Below are 16109 nucleotides of genomic sequence, written 5' to 3' on the forward strand. Positions count from 1 at the left end.
ATTCCCTCAGACTATTTAGGAGATTCATAGGTTTCAGTGGGGTTGGCCCTAAATTAGAAACATGAATTGATTTTAAATTTTTCGGCTCATCTCTGATCTCATTGTTAATGTCTCCATAATATTTTTCACTCAGTTTAGCACCCTTATTAATATCTTCAAATTTTTTCTGTCTCTCCTTGTGCTTCTCAGCTCCCGACTTATGCCTGTACTTGTCCGTTGTGCAGTTAAACTATAACCGGTAATACTAATAAACAGAATTTGCTACACAAACGAGAACGAAAAGACGAAAGTTTTGAGACGGAACATGCAATGTACTGAAAAGGAAACGTATCCTTCGACTTCGGTTTGGGAGAGTCCACTAACATATTGCGGTGGGCCAGCGGAGGGTTGGTAGTTAAAAAGGATAAGCCAATAAATAATTGAACGTGTTTGGTACAAGTGACGGGAAGATAGTTCAGGCAAATGTCGGGCCCTCGATTGTCGTGTCGGTGAACGTTAATGCGGGAAACCGATGTTCTATTATATAAAAGTCAAATATTTACATATGAAGTGGTAATTTGTATTAATTCTACTATTGTTGAGTTAATATGTCAAATTTATGTAACAAATGTTCTTACAAAATTTTATAGTACCCCGTATGTATCTTCGAATAATTATTCATGATATTAAAAAGTAATCAGACTCACTTAAACTGACGGGCCCATATGCACTCGCCCCCTTTGCCCCCCCCCCTTCTCGGCAACCCTGCGTAATAATACTGGTCTTATGGCAAGATGTTCGTTTCATACTACTCCAATATAAAGAATATTTATTGGAAAGAACTAGTTTGTGATGCTTTTGCCAATACCTATAAAAGTGACAGAATATTTATACGCCAATCTGCCAATAATATTGAAATTTATGAACTGCTATACAAAATTACAGTAATGTTTCGAAGATCTATGTGACGTTGATTTTGTACTTTGTTAGTTTTTTTAGTGTTGGTAGCCTAGCAGAAAGAGAGTTATCCAAAACAAAGTTGACAATTTTCTGCATGATTGGAAGACAGGGAGGACGAGTACAATAAATAGGCTATTTTCTCGCACATATATTATTTATTATGTACAAAAACAGGAAGTTAAATAACAATTCGGCAAAAAAAACTATAATAGTCTACAGTTATGGCTCAGCAGACAGCATTTCTAGTTCCTAAGCAAGCATCCGTGGTTGAATTCCTGGTGTTGACAGAGATTTATCTTGATTCCATGGTACTGGATATCTGTCCCTTGTCTTGCACTTTTTCTGTGACGTCTTCATGGCAGTTCAGGAGGACCTGCAATTGAGGACAGTGTAGTATCATTATCAGTTAACAGTTTAAATGCATCTGGACACAGAGGAAAGATTGCTACAGATGCATTTCAATCTGACTTCAATGAAGTAAAGTGTTTGGTTACCACAGTCGCTATGGCAACAAATCACGACCCGTTCTGTGTTGTGATGTAGTACTGTTGTTGCTGGTTGTTCGCCTATTCGGTCTGCTCATTGTATTGTACATACCAGTTCCCAGTTAACGTGAATGCGTTTGTTATGTTTTGTTACATAGTTATTATGGTGCTGTTGTACATTAATTCACTGTTCAATCTATTTGTTTTATTATTTTATTACGCAACTACTATGTACCTTTATATTCTCCTTCTAATAGCCTTCAAGTAGTTCATTCTTTCATTTATTCGTTAATTTTTTCATTTTTGTGCGATGCAGAACAGTGACAGCTCTCTCTCATTTTTAATTTGCGTTCAAGTGGCAGAACTTAATACTGTGGGCAGTTCTTTTCCTTGCGCTCCCCCCCCCCCCCCGACTTTGAAATTGTTATGTCAGTGGCCGGCAGAAGCTGCAGTTATGACGTAAGAGCCAGTCAGGCCTCAAGAGCTTGGAAGAGTGAGCAGTTGAGTCGTATAACATGCACCAGCGCAGTGGCGTCAGTGCAGCAATGATACGACAGTACTTGGAGATAAATTGATGGAATCACATTCCTGTATTTTGCTAGGGAATAACTACTCTGCGGTCATGATGGCAACATTCTTGGCAAATTCCCCGTCATTAAAAGAATGTATGTTCTTTGCAATGGCTAGTGAAATCCTATACCTTAAGCCTTTAGCTTACCATTGATTCACTGACAGTGTGTTCCCTAGCTTCACTTAACAATTTATCTTTCAATTGCTGCACCAGTATTTGTCGATATTCTCCCCCATATTTGTCATAATCATTTGTGTGGCGTACAGAATAATGGCATTGTATATTGAATTTCTTTACATGCTGAAACAGCTTGCCACAAATCAAACACTTCACCATTCCTCCATACTCCATAACACAGTTTGATCTCGACAAAGCATTTAGCTTGGGCACGATAGTAACACAAAGTGATGGTGTGTTTCAAAAGTTGAAATATACTTTGCATACTACTCACCAAGTTAGGGCCTAGATAGTTCAATCTGTATATTGTGTAGGAAAATGTCTGTTAAAAACACATGAACTGTTTTCAAGTTTCCGAGTAGACAAAGTGTTGTAGTAGTGCTTAAATTATTTATTTCTATATTTGTATATTTATAGCACTTTCGGAGCCTCATTTACATAATGCGAACGCTTCATATTATTATAAGTATATTAAATTTGATTACAAACCAAAATATTTTGTTACATTGATTTATCACGGATGTACAGTTTTGTTTTCGTACAAATGTATTGTAATTGTGCTGTTCCCATACTACCTCAGACGAATGGATCGCGCTCTGTCATTGCATAGGCGCCATACCACCACTGTTCAGTTGAACCTTCTCTCCTCGCTGTGCTCAGTATGCAAAGTTTCCCGAGCAAAGAGTGTGGTGGCTCCGTGGTATGACGTTACAGAGCACGGAACATGCCGGTTACTGTGTTATGTGATTACATTATTACTGGTCAACGCAAATACGAGGTGTGTTCTTAAAGTAAATTCCAAAAGGGTGTAGTAAGTAAACGGGAAGATATTTACAAACCATTTTTGTTGCATTGTATTCCCCACACTTCAATTACTTCTCAACATAATCTCCACCATTACTGAGGCATTTATCGAGTCGTGGCAATGGTCTTTCTATCCCCTCATTGTAGAATTCGCCCGCCTGCGATGCGAACCACTCCCGCACTGCTGTTTTCACTTCATCGTCGCCATCAAAACGTTGACCACCGAGGAACTTCTTGAGGTGCAGGAAGAGATGAAAGTCACTCGGAGCCAAATCCGGGCTGTAGGGGGGATGGTTAATTTGTCCCTGTCCTCATGAATATTTTCATCGACAGCACGCACCAAATCGTCATTGATCAAAGATGGCCGACCGGTATGCTGCTCGTCATGCACAGAGATGCGGCCCTCGTTGAACTTCCTAACCCATCTCCTGACCATTCCATCACTAATGGCATCATCACCATACACCTCACAAAGTTAACGATGAATGTCAGCTGGTTTGATGTTTCTCACATTCAAGAAACGGATAACAGACCGCATCTCACAGTCGGCAGGGGTGCTCGATCACTTTAAACATTTCAACTGATCACAACTAACCACACACACAGACTGAAGCTCTGAAACTGCATGCACAGCTTGCCTGAGGACTGAAGAAGAAAACACGCATGCCCCAAATAATGATTGCAGCGATGTGACGGCTATAATTGAAAACGGTACTTACTTTAAGAACACGCCTAGTATTTATAATATAATTTATTAGTATTAACTGGTGTAGGTTCGTTTGTCATTTGAGCACTGCCCAGACTTGGAATAAAAATAAACAAGATCATCTTTAATGCTAATTTAGTACATATAAGTAGTCCACCACTGTGGAATAACGGTTAGCATGTCTGACTGTGAAACGAGTGGGCCTGGGTTCAAATCCTGATTGGAACAAAATACTTGGTTGTGTTTTTTACTCCGAGATTTTCCCTCTCAACCATTTGAAGCAGAATTGCAGGGTAATTTTCGGTGTTAGACCTCAGTTTCATTTCGCCGTCATTAATTTAAACTTCATCGTCTTTCAATAGTTTCAGGTTGACAGAGGATGCAGTAGGATGTAGTACCGTGACTTCCACAAAAATGTCATCAATCTGAGGAGGCTGCAGAAGTCCCAGGGGTATGCAGGAGCTTTCGTTGGAACTGGGTGATGTGCAGCTGAATTGACAGATGGTATCAAATAGTGAATCATGATATGTATAGGAATATTATCCTACGGACTTAAAAAAATAAAACAATCATCCCTATCAAAGAAGATAAGCATAGTAAAACTATGTCTCAAAGCTGAAATCCATACTACACAATAGCGACTAGCAACTAGGTGACTTGTAAACTACACACTAGGAAGCTTTGGACATGTATGCTTGAAACACGGTCTTCTCCATAGACTATTTTTCTAAAAACCATGACATCATGTTGCAGCACTGAATTAAGAAGGCAGTGTCCTAATGCAGTTTCATTATAAGTTATGTGGAAAAGATAAGGGCTTAATATATTACAGTAATGTTTAAAACATTGTAAAGAAAGTACTAACAATGTCAATGTGAAAGTTAACGTGTTATTCTACATTATATCTACATTATTTTACTTTCAAAACATCTTCAGATTTCATAATCCCAATTGCTGATGAGGTATCCATGTTTGTTTAGTGAACAAGTCATCAATCAAGCAAGCATTTTCGTTTACTAGCGACTACGAATTTGATTGTTATGCACTATGTAGATTTGGATCGTGACTTCTGACGTCACATCCGGCTTTTTAGACAATGTAGCTTTGAGACACGGTCTAAGCCTCAGTCGCAGTGCAAGCCTTCAGGGCCTCCTCCATAAAAAAAAAAAAAAACATAGAAATATAAGCACATTTGGTTTATGCACAGTGATAACAAAAGTTGTTAAGGATTTTAATCCAATGGCAGAGTACTTTGCGTCATTCACCCAAGCCTTCTTCCTTTCTGTCTGTATGACATTGACTGAGTGCAGCATGGCGAGCAATCTACACAGCACTGTATGATCATGACGATCAATGAAGCAATGGTGAGATGCTAGTAGGGAAAATGAGGGTGCCCCTCAAAAGCCTACCACGAGACACAGTCACTGTCCATGTGGACCCAATGGGATTCGAACCCGGGTTATCATCATTGAATGCCGACACTCTACATAGAGTCTGATAGACGTGTAGCCTGATAAGTCCCAGGGGCCCGGAGTGCCAAGTCCTTCCTATGTCAGCATCAGAAATCCTTAGTACCCCCGAGACTTTATCCCAGTCTATAAAATGAGGGGAGGTGAAGAGTGTTGGTGGAAATGGGAATACCCCGAGAAGAAACTCTCTGCAACGTCTGCTTTGTCCACCATCATGGGGATCGAATCCAGGCTATCTGGATGGAAGACCAGCACACTCACACTTGAGCCGCAGATGCTGTTCATCAAGACATTACTAAGAGCCATGCATAGAAACATGCGCAGAGCAAATTCCACATTGGTACTGTATATACAATTTGAAGATCTTTCTGCCTAATAAAACGACTAAGTTCTAGTGATGTGCTTGTTTATCAGTTTGTGATAACAGATGACCACGTTAAGGTACGGTCACACGTCGCTACTTTTGCAGCGCTACTTTTATACTGCAGCTGCAAAAGTTGCGTGCCATGTTCACATGTAAGCCAAAAGTAGCGCGCTGCACGCTACTTTTCGTGCTGCGCAACCCGAGTGCTGCAAAAGTTGCAACTGGAGGTTGCGAGTCTGTTCACACGCAAGGCGCTACTTTTGCAGCTGCAGTCATGCTGCAGATTTCCATCTCCGTATTGACTTCTCAATATACATTTTGTGGTTATGTTCACATTATTAAGAAACTCATGTGAAAGCTTCCTTATCTATTATTTGCTTTTCTGTCGTATCTAGTATTCAGAAATTGACATTATTTTTACTATAAAGCTTTTAAAAATGCCTATATACTTAAATGATAACCAACAGCATATGCACGTAATTAATGTTGGCAACCCTCCTGTTTGGAACGACGCTACGGAAAATTTAAAAAATGAATTATATCGTCACCAATTATGCTCAGACTGTGTTGTGTATTTAATAACTGTTACAAATAATTTATTTTCATCACATTTAACATTAAAATATATCCAAGCAATAAAAGTATCATTGTCACATTTGGGTGGTAACACTGGTTGCAACTGCAGCAAAAGTTTCAACAAAACTGATATCAAAAATGCTGCGACTGTAACCCTGAGAACCCTGTTCACACGTCGCTACTTTTAAGTTGCACGCAGCATGTAAAAGTAGCAGGCAGCAGGTTCGGCAGCCACTACTTTTTGGGTTGCACCGTTGTTCACACGTCGCAGTACAAGAGTTGCGCAGTTTTTTGTACTGCAGCGCTGCAAAAGTAGCGATGTGTGATCATACCTTTAGTGAAGGCATTCATCGACAAGGAAATCTTTCAGATCACTTGGGTATCAAGTTAGTAGCACTTTTGCACGATCCTGAACCCCTGGAATGTCTAGCTCAAGTCTTTTCAAATGAAACTGGAAATATAAAACCGTCTCCTTAGGCCAGAGCCTACTGTGAACTATTGGATAAAACGGAAAATAACAGCGTAAATACTCTGAACCACGCCCATGTCCAGCTGAACTTGTTTAATTCTGTCCATCTATTTCTGCTCACTTCATTCACTCTGGTTTTCTGTTCAGGTACAGCAGAGGAGGCAAGACCTGTCCTGTGATCTTATCATTCACCGTGGCTATGTCACCAATGGGTACGGAGGGGGAAGACAGGTTTCAGTCTGAGATAAACTTCCGTGTCAATAGATTCGTATAATATTAACCATCCTGAAACAAACTCTCTTTCTGATATCTCATTCTTTTCTTTCTCTCACTGTCCACATGTCAGGTCTCGCCTCCTCATATATAATTTTGCTAGCAGTTACCTTGCCTGCCACTGAATCTGAGACTTGCAGGTTCAAACCTGGATGAAGGTAAGTGTGATCAAGTCCTGAGCATGGCTTCCTTCAGAAGAGAAGTAAACCCAGGAAGCCTTTGTCTTAGATATACGACAAACCTGTTCCTGGATGAGAAGACTATAGACAAAACGTGCTGGCCATTCACCGCTCACGTCTAACTGCAATTCTGGGAGTAGTACAGTAAGTCCATATCGTCGCTGATATTCCAAAACCTCGTAACTTCACAAAACATGCTTTTCAGTAAGAACAAAAATATTAACGGATCGTAAACAAATGCTTCACAAAATATAACTGCCAGAACCTCGCAGTGACCATTTACCAGATTTGTGTTAACAGACTAAAGCACCAAAACTCTTGTATACCTAAACATTAATTATACGAGGTTTTGTTAACAGATGTCTATCATTCGAATGTACGGTATTGTACTTAGTTTTTTTTTTATGTTTAATATTGGTCGACCAGCAAACTTGCTATACAGACCACTGGTATGGAATATCACATGCAGAATATCATGCTGAGGTTGGCTCTAAAGGCTCCTCTAATTAATTTTGTGAATTCTGTGAATAAAAATATGATGATTTTCTGTGTTAAATTTATGAAGAGTCGTCAGTATCACTAAGAAGGATGTCTTGAGGGAGTTTCCTTTTAAGTCGAGATGGCTGACAAGATCTTGCTCCAATGTTATATGTCACAGCTCCAGGAACACCAGGAAGTTTGTTGAAGAAAGATTTTGACATTGAATGGATGTACTGTTCTAGTGGAAGAATTCCCAATTCTTGATGCAGTTGTTGATTTCTTACAAACCAGGGGGCATTTGTTGCAGTACGCAGGAACTTGTTCAGAGAACTTGTAGGCGATGCATGTGAGTCTTATTTGCAGTCCCCCATACTGGCGCTGCATAAGTTAAAAGAGGTCGTACAAGCGAGGTGTAGAGTAGCATTGAACAGTCCAATCCAATTTGTGAACGTCTATTAACCAAAGGGTATAATTTTCGAATTCTAGAAGAGGTTAGTGTAACAATGCGAGTTATATGGGCATTCCATGTAAGTTTCGTGTCTAATAATATTCCCAAATATTTGACAGCTTCTTGACTAGAGAGCCATGTAACTTGTTCATTTAGAAGAACCAAAGGAGGTGGATTATGAATAGGTCTTAAAGAGAAGATTTTAGCTTCTGTCTTGGTAATGTTGAGTAGTAATCTCCAGTCAGAGAACCATTTAGACAGCTCCTGTAAGGATGTCTGAAGAGTGCTGATTGCAGTATTTAGGTTACTATGAGAATAAAAGAGAACTGTATCATCAGCATACATAGCTATATGTGACGGTTGTAAACTTGGAATGTCATATGTGAAGATATTGAAGAGAAGTGGTGACAGTATAGATCCTTGTGGTACTCCGGCTAAAACTGGACGAAGCATTGATTTAATGCCATCTATACGTACTGAGAAATGACGCTCAGATAAAAAACTTTTTACGATGCGTGTGAGATAGTCAGGAAAGCCAATTCTATATAATTTTAGCATTAAACCATCATGCCAAACAGTATCAAATGCTTGGGCAATATCCAGAAACACAGCGGCAGTATACTGTTTTTCTTCAAAGCCTTTTATAATGGATTCAGTGATTCTTTGCAATTGGTGTGTTGTAGAATGTTTTGGACGAAAGCCAAACTGAAAATCTGGTATTATCTTGTTTTGGAACGTGAATTTACAAATGCGATGATGAATAACCTTCTCAAACAATTTCGATAGCGTGGGCAGTAAGCTAATAGGTCGATAACTTGATGACAAGTGCTTAGGTTTGTTAGGCTTATGAAAAACAATGATTTCAGCAAGCTTCCAGGCTCGAGGAAAGTACCCAATTAAAAGGGCAGCATTGAAAATCATCATCAAGTAAGTAAGAGCTTTGTTGGCGAGCTTCTTTAGTACAATGTTGGGTATAAGATCATGGCCTGGAGATTTTTTATTTGGAAGCCTTTGAATGAAGTGAGACAATTCTTGTGGAGTAGTATAGGAAATTTTCTCTGGCACAGTCGGTTTATTAATATTTTCTATAAGTTCTTTTTCTAATTCAGAGGTAGTCTGTTCATTTTTATTCTCGTTTGGGATGAATACATGTTCATAACGAGATGCAAGCAAATTACATTTCGACTCTGTGTCTGTGGCTATTTGATAGTCTAAACGAAGTGTCGGGATGACTGTTGGCTCGCGTAGAATACGCTTTGTAGCGTACCAAAGAGTATTATCAGCTTCAGATAGAGATGATAAGTAAAACTGATACGACTGCAGGCGATGTTGTTCAAGATTTGTCTTGACTAATCGTATGAGATAATTCAGCTTCTTCCGCTGCCATGGTACTTAGTTTTGTATTTTATCATTTGCGGAAAATATATTGTTCGTTTTCTATAACCATTGAGGATCGATATTTTGCAACCATTAAGCCTATAACCTCGATTTCAGTAGTGTTCGGATTTAGGAAGTTATGGAATAACAGTAATGATATGAATGTTCTAGGTTTATCATCGTACATTATAATCCATACACACACACATATATACATACGAGGGTTGTTCAATACGGACTGATCATGATTTTTTTATCAGCACAGATTCCACGAAAGAAAGAATAGTAATTTTTCTTTTATGTTGTCATGGCACAGATTAAAGATTGTGTTGGTAATGAGCAATTCAATTAGAACATGCATAACATTATTTAGGATGTAGTATAGGCAGTAAGATGTCTTGACATTTTGTATGCTTCGTAAAAAATTCCTTCTGTGGCTTATTCACTGATAAAGGGGCGTATCTCTTTTCTCTATTAATTTTACTATTTGTGTGTAATTAGTAGGCTCAGTATAGTCAATTACTGAATAATATTATTTACTTCTTTGTGTAGCTTATATCTTATGTTAAATGCTTCACTTGAATCTTTTTGTGCCATTACAATAATCGTTTCATTGTATTTATATTAGTTTATTATATTATTTGTACTACTTAGTTCTGCTTGAGTGGAAGAGTAGGCCTGAAGACCATAACTCTACCAGCCGAACAAATAAATAGATGTATGGGTGAATCGATGGATGGTGATGGGTGGGTGAATCAATGGATGAATGAATAAATAAACAAATCAGTCAATAAAGAAATAAATAAGAGAATGAATGAATGAATAAATAAATAAATAAATAAATAAATCAGTCAATAAAGAAATAAATAAGACAATGAATGAATGAATAAATAAGTAAATAAATAAAGAAATAAGTGAGTGAATGAATGAATGAATATAAATTAATTAATAGTCTCAAGGGTTCTTTGCATTCAGTACTGTTTTGGAAACTTGTCCTGCTGTAATAAAACAGAATGGTGAGAGAAGGCTTAGAAGAGGGGTAATTCGAAGCATATGGCAGGGGAAGCTACGGTACACATGCACAGTAGACATAGAGAAGAATAATGAAAAACGAAAATTAATTTCACAGTTACAAGTAGATAAGCTACAACGAAAATTAAAGAAATTGTGTTCAAGTTTTATAGTTCTCACAACTACACGGAGAAAACATTTTGTTCTCGTATTCTGGATCATCAGCACCTCCAGAATCTTTCTTCTTATCCGTGGCTTTCTTGTAAGCATTCTCTGCTTCCAAGTTTGGCCTCCCTGGATGATTTCCCAAGTCCTGCAACATATTCACACCGCTGTAATTTCCAGCTTAAGTCACCATTCTATTCTGCTGCCTCTCCACCAACAATTAATAGTTTAAGGTGTCCTATTGCATTCAACACTGCTCAAATGTTCCATAAAGAGCCTCAAAATCTGTGCTTCAGTGGCTGGTCATGATAATATCTTTGAAAAATATTGGAGTGCAAGAGGTCAAATGACTTTGTCAAATGCCTGGCATTAGAAAACAACAACAACATGTTCCGTAAAGATGGATGTACTGTGTAGAATCACGTTTTCTGTTATAAAACAGGGTGGTAAGACACAAAGTGCAAGAATAATAATTGGAGGTGTATAATAGAAAATGCTAAGGTCCACCCAGCCAGTACATTTTTTTCAAAAAATGGTTTACTTTGTTATCCTTTATCAACTGTGATGTTCATATAAGTCTGAGTAAAATGAAGGTGACAATGCCAGCAAAATGAGTCTAGAGACCAGCAGCGAAATTACCCTGTATTTGCTTGTAATGGGTTGAGGGAAAACCACGAAAAAAAGTGATTCAGGTAAATTGTCCCAATCACCAGGCAATAGAGCCAAAAAAGAACAATATGATGAAAAATTAATGTCACACTCACAATAGAAATAAATAAAAATTGCCTTGAAATTTTATATTATGCTAAACATAACCACACACTGAAAACATTTTCTTATTGCTTTCTGGATTATAAGTACCTCCATAATCTTTCTTCTTATCTTCTTGTTTATTCTAAATTCTTCGTGGCTTTCTTGTGAATATCCTCTGCTTCCAAGTCTGGCCTCCCTGGATGACTTCCCAACTCCTGCAACACATTCACAGGGCTGTAATTTCCATCTTAAGTCTCCATACTATTCTAATGCCACACCATCAACAAATAATAGTTTCACGTGGCCTATTCAATTCAATACGGCTAACATTTTCGGTGAAGATTGATATACATTATTATGCAGAGTCTGATCTTAATGTAATAAAATGGGATGGTAAGGCATTGTTTGAAAGGGTGATAATTGGAGATGTTTGGCAGAGAAGGCTAGTGTCCACACGGACACATAATAACAAGCACAGATAGGTATCTTTCCTCACAAATACCCCACTGTCCAATTTCAATTTAAAAGTAAGTTCATTTAAATAATTAAACAATATCATTTCCATTTGTTTATTATAATCAAACTCTCCTCCATTGAAGCTTTAAGGAAATTGTTTTCTAGACGTTCCCTAGGATCATCAGGATTCTCCCTGGATGATATTGCTTCAGAAATATATCAAGGACAGTCAGGAAGTTTTCAAGGCGCAGCGTCTGAAATAAATTTTTCATATGAAAACTATGTCAGATTATGGTGAAGCCTTTGGAGAAAATCTAGACCATTTCCCACTGACATCCGCCATGTTGCCTTTTCGTGCGTTACTAACAGAAGCAACTATACCATGCCAGTTTGAAATTAATGTAGGGCGCGGAAAAAATTCCTATAATTCATCTATCATTACTTGTTATCAGATTATTCGAATGAGAACAAGCTCTAAAAACCATAACAAACAAATCTAAACCTTCGTTTCCTACCGAATTTAGTATTTAGAGGATTATTACCAGGGAAAGGATTTATATGTAAATACATATTTACTTATAAAGCTAATATAATTTATATTTTGCATTATCTTTATGTTTCACAATGTGTAGGGTTGAAAAATCCTACTTTTATTTTCCATATTTTTCCATATTTTAGAGTTTAGTACATATTTTCGTTAATTTCCATATATTTTCCATATTTCATATAAAACAGTCCATATTATATTAGGTTTAACAATAAAACAAAACAAAATTCCATTAACTTTTAAAAATACATTTCAACAATAGAGATTTAAACACATGTTCAGTAATCCCTTTAACATCAGAGTTATTTGAAAATTAGCAGTCCTATCAACAATGGGAAAGTAAGTTACAAAACTGTATTAATTTAATTTAAAATTTTTAACAGACTTCAGTTGTGCAGCTCAACAGTTAAATACCAGTCAGAGTACACATAGGTTCAGTTTTGTAAATCATACTATAAAGACGGTAAATATGCCAAAAGTACGTCATTCAGTCAATTTAAAATCAAAACTAACAAGTTACATTTCAGAATTTAAAGAAGATGGTTTATCAACTGACAATAAAATATTATTTTGTAATTTGTGTCAGTGTGCAGTATCATCTACACAAAAGTTCCTGGTGCAACAACACATTACAACTAGTAAACATCAGGCCAACAAACAACTAAATTCCAAGCAGAGACAATTGTTTTTAACACAACCAACAACATCGAATGTAAGATCTGAGTTTAACATCGACCTGTGCCGTTCTCTCATCTCTGCTGATATTCCTCTCTACAAACTAAAGAATAAGGTCTTCAGGGAATTCCTTGAAAAATATACTCAACATACAATCCCGGATGAGTCAACACTTAGGAAGACGTATGCTCCATCCATCTACGATGAGACAATACAGAAGATAAGAGATGAAATTAAAGATAGTTCAATTTGGGTTTCCATTGATGAGACTCCCGACAAAGAAGGTAGACTTGTTGGTAATGTAGTTATCGGTTTGTTAAGTGAACAATATTCTGAACGAATTCTTTTACATTGTGATGTTCTAGAAAAGTGCAATAACAAAACTATAGTTAAACTGTTCAACGAAGCTATGGGTATCCTGTGGCCAAAGGGTATTATGTACGATAATGTGTTATTCTTTATTAGCGATGCTGCCCCTTATATGGTCAAAGCTGGACAAGCATTATCTGTTGTATATCCTAAATTGACTCATTTTACTTGTGTGGCGCATGCATTTCATCGTGTGGCAGAAGTGGTCAGAGACAATTTCCCTAAAGTAGATTTGTTGATTTCATCAGTGAAAAAAGTATTTCTCAAAGCTCCCAGTAGAGTTAACGTGTTGAAAGAAATGTACCCTGAAATTCCATTGCCACCAAAGCCAATTTTAACTAGATGGGGTACATGGCTAGAAGCAGTTGAATATTATGCCGAACATATAGACTCTATTAACAATGTTCTCCTTGCATTGGACTCTGAAGATGCAGTCTCAATTGATACTGCGAAAACAGTTACCTGTGACATAAGTGTGAAGAATGACTTAGCTCACATTCAGCATACATTTTCATGCATCATAAAAACGCTCAAAAGTCTCCAAAATAGGCACCTTTCACTATCTGAAAGTTTTGAAATTATAAATAGTACTGTGGAACAACTGAATCGTGGTAGAGGTAAAGTTGCAGATGCAGTAAGAGCTAAGGTGGACACTGTACTTTCAAAAAACCCTGGATATGAAGAACTACAAAAGGTTGTTGCTGTGATGAGTGGTGAATCAACAGTGAAGATTAACTTGGACTTATCCCCAGCAGACATTGTGAAATTGAATTATGTACCAGTTACTTCTTGTGACGTCGAACGCTCTTTTAGTCAGTATAAATCTATCCTCAGAGACAATAGAAGAAGATTCACTTTTCAGCACTTGAAAGAAATGTTTGTAACCTATTGTTATGGTAACAGACAATAAAAATTGTGTTTTGTTGAAACTACATTGGAAGATAAGGTACGTCCATTATATTTTTTGTTTAGTTTGATTAAAATGTACCAATATTTAACGTACATAGTCATTTTTTTATAATTTTAAGTCCATATTTAATTCCATATTTTGGTAAAAATCCATATTTAATTCCATATTTTGGTAAAAATAACTACATATATATTTACATATTTCATATATTTTTAGTCCATATAAATCCGTTCCCTGATTATTACATATTAGCATTACTTTTGACGAGTTGTTTCTTATGTTGGCGACATTGTTTATATACAATTGTGTGCAAAAATTGCAGCATTGGGACGAAGGGGAGAAATGGTCTAAAGAACTTATGCTATTGCTATTTATTGATGGTTTATAGAATGTAAGCAACATTAACAACAGTAAATAATGTGTCTCATTAGTGTTGAGGTCATAACTCAAATCTGGAGCAAAACGATAATTTTGAATCTTTGAGAATGTAAGCAAGTCACAATACTGTACTAACAAATTAATCTATTATAGCTTATCTAGCCTAATTAGTGTCTTTTTGTACAAACTGCAACTTACCTTTCTTAAGGCGGGGACGTTATAGGTAATTGTTGTTCATAATCTCCCAGTTTTCGAATCATACACTGATGCTTGTTTTCAATATTCTGGGTTTCAAAATACAATATATCACGTCTTGATGTTACATAACCTCTTAACTAATTTAGAGGTTGGCGATACATACTGAAATACTATTATTTACAAGATAGGTGTTTTAAATTATGTTTGTACAATATTATATACGCATCTGACATTACTTATACTTATTATATTTACTCGTACATTAATCACCAGCTAATCCTACATACTTACCTCACATTTACTTTGGAGAAAATTATCTCGATGTAGCGCCGTGTTAATTTCCGGCGTAAATCTTCGTCCTTAGGGAATAAAAATACACTGACTTTCGAACCAGTTAAATAATTGCTTTTAGAGACAGGTACGCAACATTTGCGTACCATATTCTTATATTCACACTTAAATATACACAAACAGAATACGAATTTCGAATAACAACATCCCAGCAGTGTTGCCAACACATACATTGTATCCCCGTCAGTCTAACACTTGAAAATCAGTCAGAATCCGTCAAAATAAAAAAATATATGTATCCATTCATATCTATATACAAATAAAAAGCAAATTTTAACACAACTTACTTACCAATCTTGATTGAAATAATAATTCATCCACATCTTCTGTCTCTATTTCTGCACTTGATGTACTGGGTTGGTCTGCGTTCCCTCAAAAATTAAGTAATTAAAATGACAGCAGCGAAAAAAGTCAAAAGACGATGTAAATCGTAATTTCCGTCATAAAATCCGTCACCCGTCAAAGCCATTTTTTTCCCTTCCGTTACGTTGAAATTCCGTCAGTTTCGACGGAATTTCCGTCCAGTTGGCAACACTGCATTCCAGTTACTCGCATGAATAAGATATGATTCCAGTGTTGCCAACACATATACTGTATCCCCGTAAGTAAGTCTAAATACCTGAAAATCCGTCAGAATCAGTCAAAATTAAAAAGAAATAAGACTCACTGAATATATCTATATACAAATAAAAGCAAATATTAACGCAACTTCCTTACCAATCTTAATTAAAATAATTATAATACATCCACCTCGTCTGCCTCTTGTTCTACAGTTGATGTGCTGGGTTCGTCTACGCTCCCTCAAAAATTAAACAATTAAAAATGACAGCAACTAAAAAAAGTCAGAATACGATGTAAATCGTAATTTTCACCAGAAAATCCGTCACCCGTCAAAGCCAATTTTTACCCGTCCGCTGACGTAATTTCCGTCCTGTTGGCAACACAGTATAAATGGCAGTGCTTGAGTTGGCCGCGCATG

At 36.9% G+C, this 16109-nt stretch overlaps 1 long non-coding RNA gene across 1 annotated transcript; it reads right to left on the bottom strand.

Annotated features, from left to right (window-relative positions):
- Positions 1 to 1055: 1055 nt before the first annotated feature.
- On the bottom strand, positions 1056 to 15300 carry LOC138698237 (uncharacterized). The gene is made up of 4 exons (XR_011331782.1): positions 15071 to 15300; positions 11355 to 11461; positions 10509 to 10641; positions 1056 to 1312 (listed from the first exon to the last, which is right to left on the bottom strand). It is a non-coding gene; the product is annotated as an uncharacterized lncRNA (long non-coding RNA).
- Positions 15301 to 16109: the final 809 nt, after the last annotated feature.

Source organism: Periplaneta americana, chromosome 4, assembly GCF_040183065.1.
Source record: "Periplaneta americana isolate PAMFEO1 chromosome 4, P.americana_PAMFEO1_priV1, whole genome shotgun sequence".
Classification (NCBI taxonomy): Eukaryota; Metazoa; Arthropoda; class Insecta; order Blattodea; family Blattidae; genus Periplaneta; species Periplaneta americana.